Source organism: Lygodium microphyllum, chromosome 4, assembly GCF_053477565.2.
Source record: "Lygodium microphyllum isolate KBCC chromosome 4, Lygodium_microphyllum_v1.1.10, whole genome shotgun sequence".
Taxonomy (NCBI): domain Eukaryota; kingdom Viridiplantae; phylum Streptophyta; class Polypodiopsida; order Schizaeales; family Lygodiaceae; genus Lygodium; species Lygodium microphyllum.
In genome coordinates, this window is record NC_141138.1 from 39730954 (window position 1) to 39751615 (window position 20662).

A 20662-nucleotide genomic window follows, 5' to 3' on the forward strand; every position below is an offset into this window, starting at 1 on the left:
CCAAACTTTTCTGCTATAGTCATCAATAAAACTAACAAAATAATGACAGCCTCCAAGAGATGCAGCTTTAGTTGTCCACACATCAGAGTGAATTAATTCCAATGGCTTCTCACTCTCTTGAACATGTCTAAGAAATGGTTTCCTTGCCTGTTTTCCAAACTGACAGGCTTCACATACCTTATGCATTTCTGCAACCTTGAATTTGGGCAATCCTGCAACAATATTTTGGGCCTGCATTGATTTAAGTCGCTGTACATTAACATGACCAATGCGTTTATGCCAGATATCAATATCTGCAACTACACCGGTCCCATGTGCAAACATTGCTGCACTCAATTCAGACATGTCTGCATCTAATGTAAACATTCTGCCCTTCTTCTTTCCTTTTGCTATCAAGCGACCTTTATTTTTCATATCCTCAACAAAGCATCCATGAGGATTAAATCTGACCTGCAAGCCCTGTTCAACCATTTGACCAACTGAAACCAGATTCTTGGTGATATTCGGGACATGAAATACATCGGACAGGTATTTCTTTTTCCCACCCTGCATAGACAAGGGAATTTTTCCAATCTGCACAATAGGATGTGCAGTATCATCACCAGTCTCCACAAATCCTGGTTTTTCCATTTTCCTTGCATCCTCCATCCATTCTGCATGACCTGTCATGTGGTTTGATGCACCTGAGTCAACATACCATACATCATTGCTTTCTTCTGAACTTGTCATAGAATTGTTCATGTGCTGCACCATGAACAAATGCTCATTTCTGTCATCACCCTGTCTACTAGAAGATGCATAATTCCCTTGTTGCAGTTTTCCATTCATGATGTCATTCTGCTTTTTATAGCAGTCTTTAGCCATATGACCTATTTTACCACAGTAGTAGCATTCAACATTACTGTTTGCATTTTGGCCTCTTTGCCATCCACCACGACCTCTTTGGCTCCCCCTGCCTCTAGAGTTACCACGTCCTCCTCCATAGGACTGGTTTTCTTGAGTTTGCTGCATATTCTGATTTCTGCCACGGCCTCCAAATCGGCCTCCTCTACCTCTGCCTCTACCTCTTCCAGCATTTGAGTAGAAGACAGCTTCTTTTGAAGTTCCTCCTGAAGAAGATGCACCACCATTTCTCTGTTCCTCAGAAATTAGAAGAGCAATCAACTCCTCAAAATCAGGAAATCTTTCACGAACTGAAATGGATGTCCGAAACTGTGCATAATCCTTTCCTAGACCATTCAAGGTCACGGAAACTAAATCATCATCTTCCACTGGCGACCCAATGGAAGCAAGTGCATCTGCAATCTTCTTCACCTTCATGTGGTAGTCGTTGATGCTCATACTTTCTCTTTGCACATTATGCAACTCTTGTTTGAGCTGCATTTTCCTGGCTTGCGTATTTGTGCTATACATTTTTGACAAAGTATCCCATGCCTCCTTTGGCGTACTTGCATCCTGAATATGCACAATCATAGAGTCTGAAATACTGATAGACAGCCAATACATAACTTTCCTGGCTCTCTCATGCCATGTTTTAAATGCCTGCATTTGTTGTTGATTGGGAACATCAGGAAGAACTGGTTCTTCTTCATTTCTTGCAACAAATTCCCAATATCCTTTTCCCATAAGGAAATTCGTCATTCTAAACTTCCATGCCTGGAAGTTGTTCTTGTCAAGCTTTTCAGTGACAATCTGTGAAAGAGAATCAGATGCCATTACAGAAGACTGTAAAAAATTCTGTCACTGCAAAAACCACAGCTTCACCCTCACAAGGGAATTCTGCAAAACTGGCGAAAGTGGTATTTGACCACACAGTCACTTCCTAGTGACGATTTTGCATAAACAGGAACCAAGGATGATTCTGAAACTCCCAATGTCTCTGCGCACAAGCATACGATGCAATTTCTACAGTAACTTTTCACCGACCTGTAGAACAGTGGTCGCACAGCATAAAACTGAGCCTTTTCTTGAGTGCGTGCAGAAAACTTCCGTCTGCAAAACAGGCCCCGAAATGGCCTCAAATCAAAAAAACAAGGTCGCCAAGGGCTACAGCCCTCTCCCGCAGCATATACTGCCCTCTTGCTTCACCGCAAAGGGCGTCTCAACCTGAGACAATGCACTCCTGCACTTTCCGGCTGTGCTACCTGCAGAGATCTGCTCCCAAAACAGAAAATGAAAGCAACACTGCTCCTCTTACCAGAACACCGCGAGCTTGGCTTGCTTTCTTGAGCTCCTTACCACGAACAAGGCTCTGATACCATGTCAAGATTGTGGGAGAGAAGGAAGGAGTCTCGCTTGAAGCTTTCTTGCTTGCACAATGGGGGAAGACACACAAGGGTGGAGGCTGAAAACAGTTTTCCTCTTCTTAGTTTTGTAAGCCAAAAGAACTCAAGTACAAAGAAATAGAAGAACCCTATATATGGGTCTCAAACCAAACTCAACTAACTAAGGTGGCATACTAACTGAGCCACGAACTAGAGTAGATAAGGATAGCTATCATGTAGCTATTATTCATGGGCGGTGTACCAACCGCGTCTGCAACTGACAAGTCGGTGACATAAATATACAACGGTCACCCTGGCGTATCACGAGTGGAGCTCGATATCTCAACATCAAAAGCATGTGGGCCCTTAACCCACAGGTTTCAAAATGATACCCTAGATTTCTCTCGAGATGAGGACATCTTAATTTCTCTAAGGGGAGGAGGATGTAATATCTCCATGCAATAAAAGTTAGTTGGTTAGTATGAAAGTTAGTTAGTCTACTAATTAAAGACTAACTATGGTGAAAAAACTAACTAACATAAATAACTAACAATTTTAATTTAATTAAAAATATTTTACTTAGAAAAATCAAGAGTCGTAAATCTAATATTTTCCTCAGATTAACAAGGACCATAGCCACCTTTCACGGAAGTTACAATGTGAACAAGAGTTATGAGCCATATTAATCACTAGTGTTAATATGTATAGTATGGACGGTCCAAAAATATGAAATTTTGGGCAAAACTAACATATTTTAGATATTTTAGACATTATCCTAAAAATATAGAATTGGATGTCATTTAAAAGAAAAGACAAGTGATGTTTTACTTAGTTTTGGAGATTTTATTAAAAAAATAAAAATAAAGAGAGTGATTGGCGAAATCGCATATGCCGCAATCGCAATCTATAGGTAGTAGACATCACTTTGAATAGGGAGAGACAGAAGGAGTGATCTGAAAGCTTTCCTACCAACTATCTTGGGGTTTTACCCCCCTTTTGGAGCCAATGAAACCATTAGATTTATGAGTTAAGCATCATATCACTGAATTTTCCAAGAGTCCCTCCACCAAGAACTCTTGTTCTCAACCTCATCCCCTCTTCTCTAATTCATTATAAATATAAGGCATGGAGAGGCACAAGGGAGCATAAGAAGACCCCCAAAGGCCGTGAGAGAGAGGTAGAGAGAAAGATACACACACACACACACACACACACACACACACACACACACACACACACACACACACACACACACACACACACACACAGAAAGAGAGAATAATTATCCCGAGAGGCTGCACAATTCCATCTATCTCAAACCTCTATTTAACCATCTTCTTTTACACTCTCCCATCTTGAATCTATTCCGTCTTCTCAATCTCTTGAGTCTACTTGTAGACTATGGCCTCCAAGCGAAGAATGTCGCATGTGGATGGCAATCCTACAACTAGTAATGAAGCTTCAGGCAAAGGCATCACTGTCAATCCAACTGTGGTTCCGATCGTAAGTAATGTATTTCTAAAATTGATAGATGCTTGCTTTGATTCTCACCTGAGATACATTCAGCCCATTCTATGATGTACGAGAATAGGTCATGGGAAGGGATAATCCTCTTCTCACATTTTCGAAAGATGGAGTTTGCAAAGTGCATGTATCTAGGGAAGTTAATTGCACTTAATTGTGTATGGCTTATTCGTTGAATAGAAAAATCGGTCACGGGTATGAATAACATAATCATAAAAAGAATGACATAAAAAATTGTGCATACAAGTATTAAGAAAATTTTGCATAGAATCTCTCTTTGATCCCAAGGGGTAGAGCGAATATGCGATGGAATTATTATCGTGTCTATTCTTGTATTGTTTGGAAAAAATACAATTAGTTTTTTTGGTTGATTGAACAATGCCGTAAATGTTTTTCTTTCAGTCAATTGATTGTTGCATTGTTATTTGGATAAATATTCCAAGGCTTGTGTTGATGGCAAATGCATGGTAGGGGTCTGTAATGACGAGTTGCCATGGGAATAAATGAATGTTTTCCTAGAAGATGATATTAGGGCTGATTGCCTTGATTATGCTTGATATCTCCAAGATTGCATCGTAGATTACCCCAAGAGGGCATTGCTTGATTCACGGGCCGAAGGTCGAGTGGTGAAAAGGCCAACCAAGGAAATGGCATCTCACTCCTAGACCACTTGTGGGCCAAGTGGAGCTCTAGACACCCCTTGCCTGTCCAGAATAGAGTTGGAGATCCTGGTGAGCCCAACATCTGGGGCATTTGAAGAGCGTATTCTAGATAAAGGATGGAAATTTCGGTACCATGTGATTTGGACTGCATACTTCTATTGGACAGAAGGGATACATAATTCTCCTGTATGGGCAAGAGACAAAGATTAACTTGAATATTATTTAAGGAACTTGTTTGTCAAAAGGACTGCTTGTTTTGTTTTCATGTCTGTGCTGTAAATTACACAAACAAACCCTGTTCCCTCATAAAAGGCTCATATAATGAAGTTGATTTTAAATGTTGCGCATAAATGTGGTAGGATCTAATTGGAAAACTAAAGCTATCAAGGGAAGTGGGTGGATGGAATCCCGAACGCATCCGTCCTACAGCAGGGTGGTCCCAAAGAATTGGGAGGCTTCTCACAAGGATTTATCGCCATTCAACTTTAGGTACTATTAAGTTAGAGACCAATTCATACCGTTTTAGGGGACCGGAATGGGACTATGCCCTACGGGCAGAGAGGTTGAGCGGCGCATCCCTCTCATTTTCCATTCTCCTTGAACCAAGTGCAGTATAGATTTGCTTCGGATTGGGTATCTCTGCACAAAGTAGGATGTCCAAAATGCAACGCTAGAATGCTGTTAAGGAGACCTTGGCCCTAGGAACCCAAATTTTAGGTCAATCCTAGTGGGTTTGGCCGTGAACATTTCGTTACGAGGTGGACTTAGGAAACCCTACACGACAAACCTCGAAACATTCCCTAGGAGTGCCGGGCGGTGACACTTAGATTCATTTCTCCATGGACCGTGAAAACGTGCTTGGATAGCCAATAGGCAAGCACAATACAGTTGGTATTGGAGCGAAACTTCATGATGATGCGTGATTGATTAATGTTTGGTTCATAGACATATCCTAAACATAAATAATGTGAGTGGTATGGCTTGATTGTTAAGCATCTTCTACATCCACAAATGCTGACACACAGGAGAAGAAATTCCTTCTCAAGCAAATTAAGGCACCTGAGTTTAATGGAGAAGGAATAGACGTCGCAGCAGTAGAGGTGGAGACATGGATTGAATCGATGGATGATTATTTCTATGCTTTGTGAGCTACTGCTAGCAATCATACAATGGTAGCCAAACTTAAGTTAGTTAGCCAAACTTGGATATATCAAATACAATAGGTTGTTGTTTCAAAAGGCTGCATGCCCTATGAGTGATCAGAGTAGTGCATCAAAAGCATGTAGGCCCTTAACCCACAGGTTTCAAAATGATACCCCAGATTTCTCTCGAGATGAGGACATCTTAATTTCTCTAAGGGGAGGAGGATGTATTATCCCCATGCAATAAAAGTTAGTTGGTTAGTATGAAAGTTAGTTAGTCTACTAACTAAAGACTAACTAAGGTAAAAAAACTAACTAACATAAATAACTAACAATTTTTATTTAATTAAAAATATTTTATTTAGAAAAATCAAGAGTCATAAATCTAATATTTTCCTCAGATTAACAAGGACCGTATCCACCTTTCACAGAAGTTACAACATGAATGAGAGTTATGAGCCATATTAATCACTAGTGTTAATATGTATAGTATGGACGGTCCAAAAATATTAGATTTTTGGCAAAATTAACATATTTTAGATATTTTAGACATTATCCTAAAAAGATAGAACTGGATGTCTTTTAAAAGAGAAGACAAGTGATGTTTTAGCTAGTTTTTGAGATTTTATAAAAAGAAAAAAAAATAAAGAGAGTGATTGGCGAAATCGCATGTGCCGCGATCGCAGTCTACAGGCAGTAGACATCACTTTGAATAGGGAGAGAAAGGAGTGATCTGAAAGCTTTCCTTCCAACTGTCTTGGGGTTTTACCCCCCTTTTGGAGCCAATGGAACCATCTGATTTATGAGTTAAGCATCAGATCACTGGGTTTTCCAAGAGTCCCTTCACCAAGAACTCTTGTTCTCAGCCTCATCCCCTCTTCTCTAATTCATTATAAATATAAGGCATGGGGAGGCACAAGACGGAGTGCCCTATGTGTGTGCTATGAGGTGCTAGGCACTGATCTGTTTGGGTACTCCTTGTGAGGAGTTGGGAAGGGATTCATTATACTATAAATAGTACAAACATAGGTTTAAGTTAGATTAGTGTGCATAGCCTTTAGATGCTCCTGACCGCAAGGCTGTGGGATGTTGTGGTTGAGCATAAAGGCCCGACTAGAGCTTTAGAGCTAGTGTAGGGTCCATTTTTGGTCCCAACAGGTGGTGTGTTTTACTGGTAGCTACTAATAAGTGGTGGTGTCTGAATCTTGGTCGATAGGGAGGACCAGTTGATTAGTAAATGCCAAAAGATAGTGAAATAGATCCAAAGGACTGTCAAGCCGAGCTTTAGAAGCAAAAAAGAGCTAAATGGGCTAGATGGCGGGCCGAGATTATTAGGAGGTATTCTTCTCATCAGTGAAGTAGCCCGATATCCCTACAACAAAGGGGTCTTAGCAACCCTAGTTGTACAAGAGGTTATTTAGGAGGAGGAGGAATCCTCAGTACTTCCCCTCTCCGAGTTGATCAACCCACTTCGAGTAGGGTAATAGTTCCAATAGTTTAGAGATCCTTAGCAAATCGAGTTGTCATGGTGCAACCCATTGTGATCTCTACACATCATATCTGACAGCCTTAAGATTCCCTCTATCCATTTTTAATGGGTTAGCTGAGGAAGATGCAGAGCTTCATATTAATGAGCTTCAAAAGTTAATGTTCAATTGTCAAATCCAAGATGAAGGACATCTGATGATGTTCTTTAATATGACTCCGAAAAGAAGAGCTATAGTATGGTATCACAACCTAGAAGCTGGAACCATAACTACAATTGATTTATTTTTTACAGCCTTTCGAAGAGAGTTTACTCCTCAAAAGAGAAGGTCAATATTGGGCATGTGTTCTTAATGTGACACATCAAGAACCTAATGAGAATGTTCGAGGGTATGCTAAGAAATTGAAAGAAGCGTTTCATAAATTGTAGACTTATATTCCCATTCCAGCTGTTGCTCAATTACATTACTTTTTGCATGGGCTAGACTTTAATATCTAGGTGCAATTGAGTAGTATTGATCTTGCTAAAATTGATATGGCTATTACAAGAGTAGAGGAGGTAGATTCGCGATTACAAGCGGCCTACACTTCTAGGGTAAGCTTAAATTTGAGCCTAGGGCTTGGAAATAATTTGGTGGTGATTGATGGAAGTCAAGGAATGCCAATGACCAATTTGAATGGGAGAGGAGGCATAATGCAAAGTGTGCCTATGTTACCGGCTCCCTCTAATGTGACTATATCGACAATTAATTAGATGGCTCCACTAAATGATGGAAGCCAAATGACAAACCCTAATGCCATTCCAATCAATCAGCAAACAGTTGATCTCTAATCAGCTAGTTAGATTGACTAAACGATAGGTAGATGATCACGGCTATGAGTCTAGTGTATCAAATGTCCTTCCCGAAGTCAATGACATGATGAAGCATTATACTGATATGATAATGGAACAATATAGACAAATAGCTATAGATATTAATTTCCTAAAGAAGCAGCAAAACTTGATAGGAAGTTAACACCTTGAAGAGGGTGGCCCATTAAGATTTAGTTGTAAATGCTGTGGTGGAGCACTTTCCAAGAAACTTCCCTAATGTCAAATGTGACATATGTGGGAAGTTTGATCATTTAGCTAGTATCCTTTGCTCCTCCTTCAACTAAGAAATGTATTTTAAAAAATCTTGGATATTTTGTACTCCCCCTCCCCCTTCAACTGACATGTCAATCCCTTTTCCAATTTTCGGAATTAAATTTTTGAAATAACTAGCGAATCTTCCTCTTTCCCATAGATTTCAAAATCCACAAAATCCCCTTGTGCCAGCACACTCCTATCCCCCTAAAAACATCAAGAAATTATCTATAGATGGAAATTTTTTGTTAAGACAAAATTAGAAAATTTCTAGTAACATGAGACATCAATCTTCCCCCCCAAAAAAAATCTCCGCTTCCCCTTGCCACCATAGATACCTCATTATTCCATTATGACAAAGGTAGGTGATCCACCCTTGCCCCCCCCCTTCAACTATTAATAGAAGGCAAAAAGTGAAGAGTAGGACATGAGAGGTAGAAAATAGTAGACACATACCTATGTGAGAGGAGTGAATGAGAGTATGAGAGCGTGAATGTGAAGAGAGAAAATACAATAAATATTATAGCCTAGTGCATCCCAGGGTGAATAATTGCAATATGCATCCCAAGGAAAACATCCATGAATTTTCTAATCCATTATCTTCTCTTATTCTCCCTTTCTTTTTCTCTACCCCCAATTCCTGCAAGGAAGAAGCTCCACATGGTGGGATCATCCAACAAAGTGGGACCCAGCCCATCAAATAAAGTAGGGCCTTACCACTTGGTGGGCTAATCGACCCCTAGTGCAAGGATGAACACAACCAACAATACCAATACATCACCCAAAACCAAATGTTTTCCTTCATTATCCAGTCAACACATTCTCAACTACAAAAAGGAATTGGAAAACATTTAAGTTCATTAATGCTAATGCACAAAAGAATAGCTACACTGTTATTAGTAATTTTGAGAATATTATGTAGAGAATGTTTTTTTTAATGAATGTTTTAATTGATATTCTTTTAAAACTGCTTTATTTTTAAAATATGTTATAGAAATATAGTGATATTTGGATTATGTGCAAGCCATGGGATAAGCATGCAAAGATTAGCTACATCTCTAAAAATAAGTTCTAGATTCTCTTTAAAAAATTGGAAATCCATCGGATCTGAACATGCATAAGTTACTCATTTAATTCCTCGTTAAAACTATCACACATTGATTTCAATGAATGATGAGTAGGATAGATATTAGCTCTTGTTCTCATGAATTCATAATTAGATATATTAATTTGCTATTGGGTTGCAAACTAAAGAAAGGCTACCCATAGAAACTATGTCATTAAATTTATGTTATCAAATAGTTGCCACATGTGGTCTTTCCTATACTTCTTTCCCAAGGCTCATATGTACATAATCATGTATGTTAGATTTACAATGATAGCAACTTTATGGATGCTATACTTTCACATTACATATGAATGACCATGTTATACTGAATTGAGTGCAAATAGAAGTCCACCTAATTTTTGTAATTAAGATCATGCAAGACAAAGTGGATGAATGGTTTCGACCATTTGTTGGTTAAATAAAATAAGGCCTATTTTTTTTAAATATTATCAAACCCTTATAATGGAAATTATTAATTAAAAAAAGTTAGAATTATTCACACATGACAAGGTGTGAATGATGGTAAAAGCATGTAATTCTAGCCGATAAGATGTAGTGATTTTATCTAAAAAATTAAATATTTGGAATTTCTCCTGACTAATTCTGACCACTAAATGAGGAAAAAAAAGGCTCACAAGGAAAATGTATGAATATCCTTTTAATAGTGGATAAGTAAATACTATTTTGAGAAGGATTGATTGGTTACTAATTTGGAATTAAATTTTATTTGTGGAAAATATCCATGAATTTATAAATACTTTACTTATGGTCAAATGATGGGCAAGATTAAGCAGTTTGTGCTCCCCCAAGGCAACTATTGGGTACCATTTGGGTTGCTTTTGTTCCACATACAAGTGCCCAATCAACATCTAGGCAACAAGGTCCCGTGTGCGGAAGGTTCCTTCCTATGGAAATATGTAATCAAGGGGCTCTAGTTAGAAAAGGATTATTGCGTAGTTGGTCCTATGATGGAGAAAAAATCCATATGAGTACAATGCAGCAATCATTGGGAGCCTAAAAAGTATGGACTAGTTATTGCTTTGAAGAAGAGATAGGATTTTTATAGCTAGCTTTATGAGAAAAAATCTAATGTAAATATTGTAAATATCAATACCAATGTTTTAAAAGGACTATCTTTGTTATCTTCATCTTGTGCTTTAAGAAGACGTAAATGAGCCTAGTGATAAGGAATAATTAAGGAATGTCAAACATTGTATTAGCATGTTATGCTTAGAAAACTAAAGAAAACTGTGTTTGAATGGAAAGCAGACGATCGTCTTTTCCCAATGGAAAATGATCAATGGGAGGGTGGACCAGATAGGTCGGGTGCTTTCTTGTTGTGAATTCCCACATGCAACATCAAGTCCCCCATGCACGAGTCATTCGGAAAAATGTAGTATGCCTTACAAAAGCAAGTCTCTAGGTAGCCCACAACATCCTTACAATAGTGATGCATAATGCTAGTCTTCTCCTTGCTTGCCGCAGGTATCTTTTCCAAATGGCACTATTCAAATACTCATGAAAATACATATTATCATACTTCTTATTACTAATGCAATAATGACACATGACTCTATGACATTATAGATAGTCCAAACAATGACTTATGTAGGGTATGCATTCTAGGAAAATACTTGTCATGTGTGGGCTAGGATAAAGGTGACCACTGCAACATTGTTGCCTCCCATCCATTCTTGATCTATAGCAATATCTTGGTGAAAGAATAAAGACAATATCATTGTTATACGCATGAGAGAGTTTAGTGACAAAATGAGGCCCTTGAGTTGAGCGTAGAAAACCCCTTGGCTTCTAGGACTCTAGAAAATCCAAGGTAGTATTTTCATCTGCCCAAGAAGATACATTAGTGTGCTTTTGGACAAGCAGCCCATCTACAAGTCAACAATTGATGATTACAAGAAGATACTCTCATCAATGAATTAGAGAGAGAGATGGTGCTCAAATCTCCCATGGATGATGTAACAACATTTGACTCAACCACTAGCTCCTCCTATTGCACAATTTTGTTTTTCTCTACTTGATCATGGTTCTAAGAATAAAAAGACATGTGTCTAGAAGATATTGAGGAGTCAAGGAGGTATAGTTTGCCCTCGTCTCTATCAAGTTGAGAATGAATCTCAATCACATTTGAAGGAGCAAGGTTGACAAGAGCATACACCCAAAACAACTTTAAATTGGGGGAAATGAGAGATTGAAAAAAGAAGGAGCTAATCACAATTTTCCCTTCGTTTAGAGGCATAATGTGCTCCAAATTCTAAGATCCAACAAACCATTCAATGCTTACCTTAACCATGGACAAATAATGAAAGACAAATAGACAAAAGATTTAAAACTAAGCAATAGTAGTGCAATATAATTTAGTGTCTTGAGATTTCTACCCAAGTGCTAATTAACATTGAATTCTCCAATTCCTTCCACATAGAGCTTCTCACCACCTGTTTACATGGAAACTATATTCAAATATGGAGTATGTTGGAAGATTTAAGAGAGAACATTATGGGTCTCCTTGGGCACTTCAACTACTACTAGCCACTAAATTTCCTTTTCTGACTACACACTAAATGGTCAAAGAAGCATGCTATCTTTTACATAGGCTATGGCTAATTCATCAATGTAAGACCCACCCTCTCCAACTTGCATTCCTTTTAAATTTGACATTCATGAAGCTTGATCAAACAAACTCCAAGGTTGAAACAAAACTTACAATTATAGTTGGCACAAACTTAGTAGAAACAAGTGATGTATATTGAATCCTTAATGGTATATTAGGGCAAGTCAATAATTTCTAAGCATTGCAATTGCAACTTAACCAGGTCAACAAAAATATTATTGAAGTTATCATAGTCATAAGAAATCTTTCCAGCTTTAGTTCCCTCCACTTTCATATTATTAGTGATTAAGAAATAGACTCCTATTGAATCAACATTTTCGTGCTCATCTTATACCTTCAAGTCAAAATGGATGAGGTAAAATCCTGTGCTTTATTTTGCTATAAGCCAATGCATTTGCTATCATACTATATATGATCTCATAGCTTTGTTGATTAACTCTAGATGTATCACATGCTATTTGAACTTTTTCCACTAATAAACTATTGAGAACATTCATAAGAACCTCTTTTTAAGTAGCAAGGCGAAGGGCTTGATGTCAAGGGTCTCTCAAATTTCCAATTAGATCCTTGTGTTTTAAGAATGCCTTTAGAAGCTCCATCCGTTGACCCTCACCTTGGCCTCTAGTAGCATGTTAGAAAAATAGATGTTTTCATGGAAAGTAGTAATTTCAGATTTTCTTTCAATAAGAAATGATGAACCTTAATGCTTGTTTATACTTAGCCATTCAAGGATAGTGATAGGATTGGTAGTAGTTGAAATTTCCTTTCCTTAAACAATCGATGGGAGTTTACTTGCACCTTTGAAATTTTGCTTCTATAATGTTCTTGTCCTTCTCCATTTGCTCCAAAAGAAATTTTAATGAAGCATTTTTCTCCTCCAAGGTTGAATTTCATTGTGTATTCTCTGACATCTCTTTACTTTTGTCTTTACATTGCTTCAAATCTCCTTCAAGTTTTTGCACTTTAATTTCTTGATCTTGCAAAGCTTTTGCAACACGTCTGATAGATGATGAGACTGAAATCCTTGAGCCTGAAACTATTATAAATACTGACTTTATGACCACTAGAACTGGCAGAAGATATTCTAGATATTTGGTTAAATTTAAAAACCATCGAGTTGAAGAGGCCCAATGGATGCACGCTAGAGATTTAAATGCTTTCCCCACTCTGTTAGCTCCACATCGAGCTAATAGCAATTGAGGACAATTGCTATCCCACCCCGGGGGTATGATTCCAGGAGGCATATTCCACGGTGGATTCCGTGCCATGGTGGATTCCGTGAGGTTTTACGGTGGATTCCGTAAACTTTTATTACCGGGGCTCATACACACAGTGGATTCTTTGTGCGAGAAATTGATGGGGACGCCTATCCTTTTCGGGCGTTTTGTTAATTTAGTGTGTACATGGGTGATTCCATAGCGGGTGATTCCGCAAAATACATATTTAAATTAATAAACGTTTATGAGTTTAGAGTGCGCGCTCGTGATAAATTAAGGTTAGGATTGATTTCTAACCAATTTATTTGTGTACTTGAAGATTGCTAGGTATTCACTTTTGTCGGTTTAATTGTATTATTTTACTAACAATTGTGAATGCTTCAGTTGATGTGTAGAGATAGTAGCGGTGGCAGTGGAAAGCATTGGAGGATGGTGTGTATTTAAATTATCGTCAATATTTTGATGGGTGTGTGTCTTAGGCATGGAGCCTATATTTTGTCGTGCTTATTTATCAAGGCACTTGATATTTATTTATTATTTTTGTATGCGCATGGGCGCACGATTTAGATATTTGTATTGGACATTGTATTTGGGTATGCCTGACTTCTTGGGCGCCCATTAGCTTTAATTCTCTATTGGCACAAAAGCAAATTCAAAAGCTAAAGCGTGCTATTTTGTAATTTGGGCTATTATTTGAGCTTGAAGATGATTAATATATGAAATACATGCTTTATGTCACTTGTTCATGTCGTGTAAGCTTTCTACATTGATTTGTGTGCAAAAAGTAGAGTTCTTTTGTTCTTGGGGACCTTCTGACGCTCACTACGCGCGCTTACGGCATCCGATCTGTGCACCACCCCCCCTCTCAATGGGAAGCAAGAAAGAAAATACACAAAGTTTACACAAACATGAATATCCTTTTCCATTAGTTCCCATACTTTTTATACCATAAGTTTAGGGTTAGGTTTCCTCATGTCCCAAGTGTTAGCAAAGTATGTCAGCTCATGCGTGAGTCTGACCATGTATTGTGGACCAGGCACATTATGTAGATATTTTAGGCATTTTCATTGTATAGCATTTTATGCTTTATAGCATTTATTGTTGCCAGTCGGCCAGCATTAATGCTGGCTAACCTAACATATTTTATGGCATTATTCACGTCTATATATTATGGACTCTTCCTCCTTAGTCAGTTAGTTCACCAGTAGGAGGTCCCAATACATTTGAGTTCTCATCTGTATTGTGCTCTCTCTTTCTCTTTTGTCTTGTGTTTAATAGTTTGTTTCAGCACATGTTTATGACTCCATTGCTGCACCACTTTTGACATGGCATCAGATTTCAGGATCTGTGCTCTTGATGTGTTTACTTGCTGATTTCAGGACTGTTTTCACCCTTGCTAATTAGGTGATTGTTGTTGTTTCCTTGCTGATGTAGCCTACGTTTTCTACAAATTTGCCATCAACTACTATCTACATCCCCTTTGCTACCTACATTTTCAGTTTTCAAATTACTTTTCCAATCTATTTTTAACAGTACACTTAGCTTGCATTTTGGTGTTCTTGACTCATTCCTCGCTAAGTGACTTTAACTTTAGACTGTTTTTCGTTGTTTTGGCAATTTTTGACTGATTTTTTGCTTTTCTGGAATAGCTTTTGTCTTATTTCGGTCAGTTTTTGTGTTATACTACAAGTAAACTCTTACATTTTGCAGTCCGTTCTTGTGTTTTGGATGTACTTCCTCTCCCATTACCTTCTCTTCTAGATCCTCTCCAGACGGCTCTTCCGTGCACTTCCATTGATGACAAGCTCCATGGACCTAATTATCACACGTGGAGTGTGGTAATGAAGGCTTGGTTCATCTAGAAGCAATTATGGTACATGGTATGTGGAGCTATTGAGCGTCCTCAGCGGCCTACTTTTGTTCTAGTTGATTTTGATGAGGACAACTATCAAGAAGCCCTACTTACATGGGAGTTGGTCGATGCTCCTGTGCTTACTCAGCCTTGCTTTGATGTATTTCTAAAGAAGTCCCACCAGTGGTTACCTCCTGCAGGATAGCTTTAGACATATGGTCGAAGTTGTAGCTGATGTATGATGCTCCTTCCATCATGAGGGCCATTACTCTTTATGGCCAACACTAGCAATTGAACTTTGCAACCAAAGATACAATCCAATCATTCCTACTTCGAGTTACCCAGATCCGGGACTAGCTTCAGACTATGCAGTCTGCGCTATCAAAGGCACATCTTGTTGATATGATACTCTACAAGCTCCCTCTAGAGTTTGATGGAGTGGTGAATGCTTTACAAGCACAAACATCTACGACTCCTATCAATTTTCTTCATATGTCCTCGATGTTGCTTGAGCATGAGGTGACTTTGCAACTATAGGGGGCAGCTTCTGTCACATTATGGAGGTTCTAGTGGGGCTCTTGGAGTTTCAGAGAGGGGTTTGAAGAAGAAGACGTCGAAGGCTTAGTTTTACCACTATGGCAAGAAGGGCCATTTGTGGAAGAACTACAAATAATTAGTAGCTTCTAAGAAGAAAAAGGAGCAAAAGATGAAGCAGGAAGCAGAAGCCTCTATGAGTCATCATCTACCTCAAATTTTGACTTAGATCCTCTAGGCTAAGGTGCAGTCCAAAGGTGCAGAAGGGGTCCTCTTCTTCAGATCATGGGATGGGCTTGGTGGCCCCTTCCTCATGTGCTTTCTAGTGGTGGTGATGAGGTCATCTCTCACGACTCTCTAGTGCCAGAGAGGGAGTGTGAGAAGGTGGTGAGATGGAGTAGCCATGCCTCATCTATATTTCTATACAGATGCACAAGATCCACAGAGAGACATCCCTGACACATCGACCGAAGTTTGGCAGGTTCACACCCTGGAGCTGGGATTGCCATCTAGATTCATGATGGGCTGGTTATTTGACAAAGATCGGGTGAATTTTGTTTGGAGCTCACATGAGGGGACACTTTGGCAGTTTGCCCAAAGGAGGGGAATCCATGGCCATTTATGCACTGTGGCATTGGTGACATTGAGAGTTGCTATAATCTTCTCTATATGCCAGAGCTGGTACGATCGACACATCGACATTAAGTTCTCTCTGAGGCACCTTGGTGGTGGCTTGATCACCCACTGCCTGGGTATCCATGGTTCTACTTGGTGGTTCTCTGTGACTATCATTGTATCGTATTAGATCACCCATGATCTAAGAGAGGGTGTTAGCAAAGTATGTCAGATCATGTGTGAGTCTAAGCATGTATTGTGGGCTGGGCACATTACGTAGATATTTTAGGCATTTTTATTGTGTAGCATTTTATGATTTATAGCATTTATTGTTGCCAGTCGGCCAGCATTAATGCGAGTTGACTATCATACTTTATAGCATTATTCATGCCTATATATTTCAGGCTCCTCCTCCTCTGTCAATTAATTCACCATTTGGAGGTCTCATGGAGAGAGGAGCCAATGCCAGTGCCGACGCAGCCAGTGACTCACTGTTGTATGCGATAGTCTCATGTCTGATATATGGATTCCATTTCCCAAGCATACATCTGAGTTCACATCTGTATTATGCTCTCTCCTTCTCTTTTGTCTTGTGTTCAGTTGTTTATTTCAACACATGTTTATGCTTCCATTGTTGCTGCACCACTTCTGACACCAAATTGGGCATCTTGTCCCTTTAGTGTCCTATTTGACCAGTCATGGCTTCTATTTATGTCTCTAGACCTCAATGCTTAACTAAAAATTGACTAATACAATTGAGAACTTCAAAGTATCAAGTGATGGTTATAACTTGCATAGATAGGAGCCCAACTCTCATCAAAATAATATCATAAGTTGTTACAAAACCATTCCTTTTTTAAAAATTTGCAAGCATCTTTTCTCCCTTTCATCCTTGTAGTTAACATCAACCATCCATAATTTGCAAGATGTAATATATTCCATTTGTTTCAAGCACATGCACAACTATTATTATTCTTGTGATAGTAGGTTAAAGCATGGCTTAGTTTTGTGCAAGCTAGAATCTTTCCCAGAAATAAGGTAGAAGACCTAGAATAGATGTGAGGATTGCAAGCATACAGCTTGTATACACTCTTGCTAAGATTAGATGCACACATTAATGGAAGGAACAAGAATAAACCATAAAGGTGGATAGTATGTCCAATGGTGGAAACTATAACCCTAATGTATAAAGGCTCTATGTGATTAGAGGCCACATTTGTGTGCGTGAAAACTTTGAGCAACTGGTCTACTTGCCTCATGTCTTATTCTATCTTGTACACCTATTGTTGAGAGTGAGGAAGAGAGGATGAGAATGTGTGCATGAATTAGGGACTTGGGATTTTAGAGGGAAGCAATGGTGGGATATAAGGTAGAAGTTTTGGAGTGTACAAGCATTAGAAGAGAAGAAAACAAGAGAGTTTTGTGGGTACATCAACAATCGATATTCTTACTCTTTATTATATTCACTTACATATAACTGTATAGTGTGTACTTGTATAAGCGGTGCTTACCCAACTATGGGCCATTGGCCTTTACCCTAACAACCTCCCATTTAATGGCCAGTGTACCTTTATGAGAGTGTAAGAAGAAGTAAAGATGTTATACAATGCCAATCAACACTACAATGTAAAAAGTAATCAATAAGTAAATTGTTTATGAGAAGATCTATAAGGTTATCATATGCATGGACCTTAATAAGTTAAATATAGTTGTCCTCAAGCATCTCCTTGATGAAGTGATAGTTCACCTCAATATGCTTTGTCTTTGCATGAAAGATATGATTATGTACCAACAACTAAATGGAACTCTATCATGTACAATGTAGGTACATCTCTTATAATGTCCAAGTCTCCCACTAGATGTAAGCCATATCACTATCACATTGCAATGTAGGTATATCTCTTGCAATGTTCAAGACTCCCACTAGACGAGCCATATAACTTCCTTATAAGCCTCAATGGATACAACATACTCAGCCTCAATGGTAGATAAATCCATACATGGCTACAATTGAGAGACCCAAGAGTCCACCACCTATGGAAGTAAAGACACACTCCCTACAAAAAAAACATATACATATCCAAAAATAGATGTATCCTTTCTTTCAAAGCATATGCACATACCTCTAGTGTTGGTTCAAGTATGTTATGATACTCTTTCACTACCTCCTAATGCTCATTTCCAGTGTTTGACATATACTTGCTAACCACTCCCACTACACAAGCAATGCTTAGACATGTAGCAACGATGGTGTACATCAAGCTACCGATTGCGGATGCATAAGGAACCTTGGGCAGTATGGCCTTCTGCTTACCTAACTTGGAGCTATTCTCTTAGCCAAGTTTTAAATATTTAGGCAATGGAACACTAAAAATATTTACTCTCTCCATATTGAAACACTCAAATATCTTCCCAATGTGTCTCAAAAGAAGTATCATTTTGTCTCTATTCCCCCCGAATAATCTGCATGCCAAGAATGTGACCATCATTCCCCAAGTCCTTGATGTCAAAGGTTTCATGCAACCTTTTTTTAGTCTATCTATATCCATGACCAATTTTCCAATAGTCAACATGTCATTGACATAAACAATCAAAATCATAAGGTTACCATCTTGAGCCTTTCTAGTATATAGATAGTTCTTGAGTCTTTAGTAAGTATTATGAGATAGAGAAATAGCCCATCAACATTTTGAACATTATGAAACACATTTATGGCTATCATTGCTAGTCATAGCATTTTCATAACAAGTAGGCACCACAATTCGTAATGACATAGTCTAGAGATGAAGTTTATCCATCTAGTAGTCTAAAAACCCTCATAGATTGTCTTAAAATTAGCTCAACATGAGCATATGGCTATCTACTTATCCCTCCTATAAAACATGAGGTTGTTCACATTCCTATGGTATTCCCACATGTACATTAGTTGGAAATCAAAGACCTACATCATGTGGGACATACCACACATATTGCTCATGCGTTTGATGTCCATCTGTGTTTGGAGTATGAGGTCTTGATTGTGGATCACATGTGGATGATAATCTTGAGCTAAGGTGGATACTATTGAAAGGAGACTTACACATTTTTTTAAAAAATATGCAACTTTTTGGGAGATTATGTACTTTATTTTATATGGATTCCACACTTTGCACATATTGTAAATGCCCTTTATTAGTTGTTAAGGAAGAGGCAAAAATTTTAGTGAGATAAATGCACATAAAGGCAATGAGAAAGCTAAAAAGGTTGTTGCAAACAACACCTACATTGAGAAATGCAAATTATATAAATGGAAGACCTATTATTATTACCATTGACATGAGTCCTATGGGGATTGAATGGGCCATTGGATAGGAGGATGAATAGGAAAACATGTATACTGTAAGGTTTGGGACTAAAGTGTTGAATGAATGGCAAAGAAGGTATTTGTAGATAAGAAAGAGAGTTGCGGGGAGTGATTACAACCTTGAAATGCAATAAAGAGTATTTTATTGGGCTCTAGTCTTTGTAGAGATGGATTGCTTACTACTTCATGGTATGATCACTAGTTGTTCCACTCCTAACATTCCTATGCTTCACTAGATGGCCTACATTAAGTCGTTGAATCCGAAATTTTGCCATATAGCAAGAAAATACAATATAGTGGTTGGCTGATATGCTTTCAAGAGTGAGATATGAGGATGAAAATATGGTTGTAGATGATGAAGAAGTTGAAAGTGTAGGGATAGGTATTGACTATGTATGTTATGTCTCTTCAGTTTTGAGACTTTTTTAGAGGAGTTGTATGAAGGCTAGTGGCCACCAATTGGACACAACACTTGAGCATTTTGACAAGAAGGGAAGGGAGGATAAATTTAGAGTTTAAGAGGATTCAAAGAAAAGAAAGTGACTATTTCTTAAATAACAATTTTTTATGGAAGCACCCAAAGCATAAAGGAGATATTTCATTGTGAGTAGTATGTGATAGAGATACTTAGCTATAGATTATGAAGGAGTTTCATGAGAGCTTATGGACTGGACATTGAGGAGTTTGGGCCACATTTGAGAAGATAAAATAGAGACATTGGTGGAAAAGCATGTATAGGGATGTCCTGTAGTTTGTGGAAACTTGCATTACTTTTCAAATGGATTCTTTTGCAAGATATCATGATGGTTTACATCTAACTTACCCACAATATAAGCATTATAAGTGGGTTGTGGACTTAGTGACCATGGTTGTGGTTTTATAGCACGTGAGGTACATTGTACTTGCATCGAAGTTCTTGAAAACCAAGTTGAAGGTCGAAGCCTTGAGGAAAAAGGCTGCAGTGATGTATGGAAGTTCTTATTGGAAGATGTGATATGTTGATATTGATGTGTGGGAAAGATCACAACATAATAGAGGAGAGTTGGATATTGATGGAGCTAGATAATTCTTCTCTAGGATGAGAACTAATCTTGCTCTCACATTAGCATACAATCCTAAAGGGAATGGAAAGGGTGAAAGAGGCTGCCTACTGATTGTCAA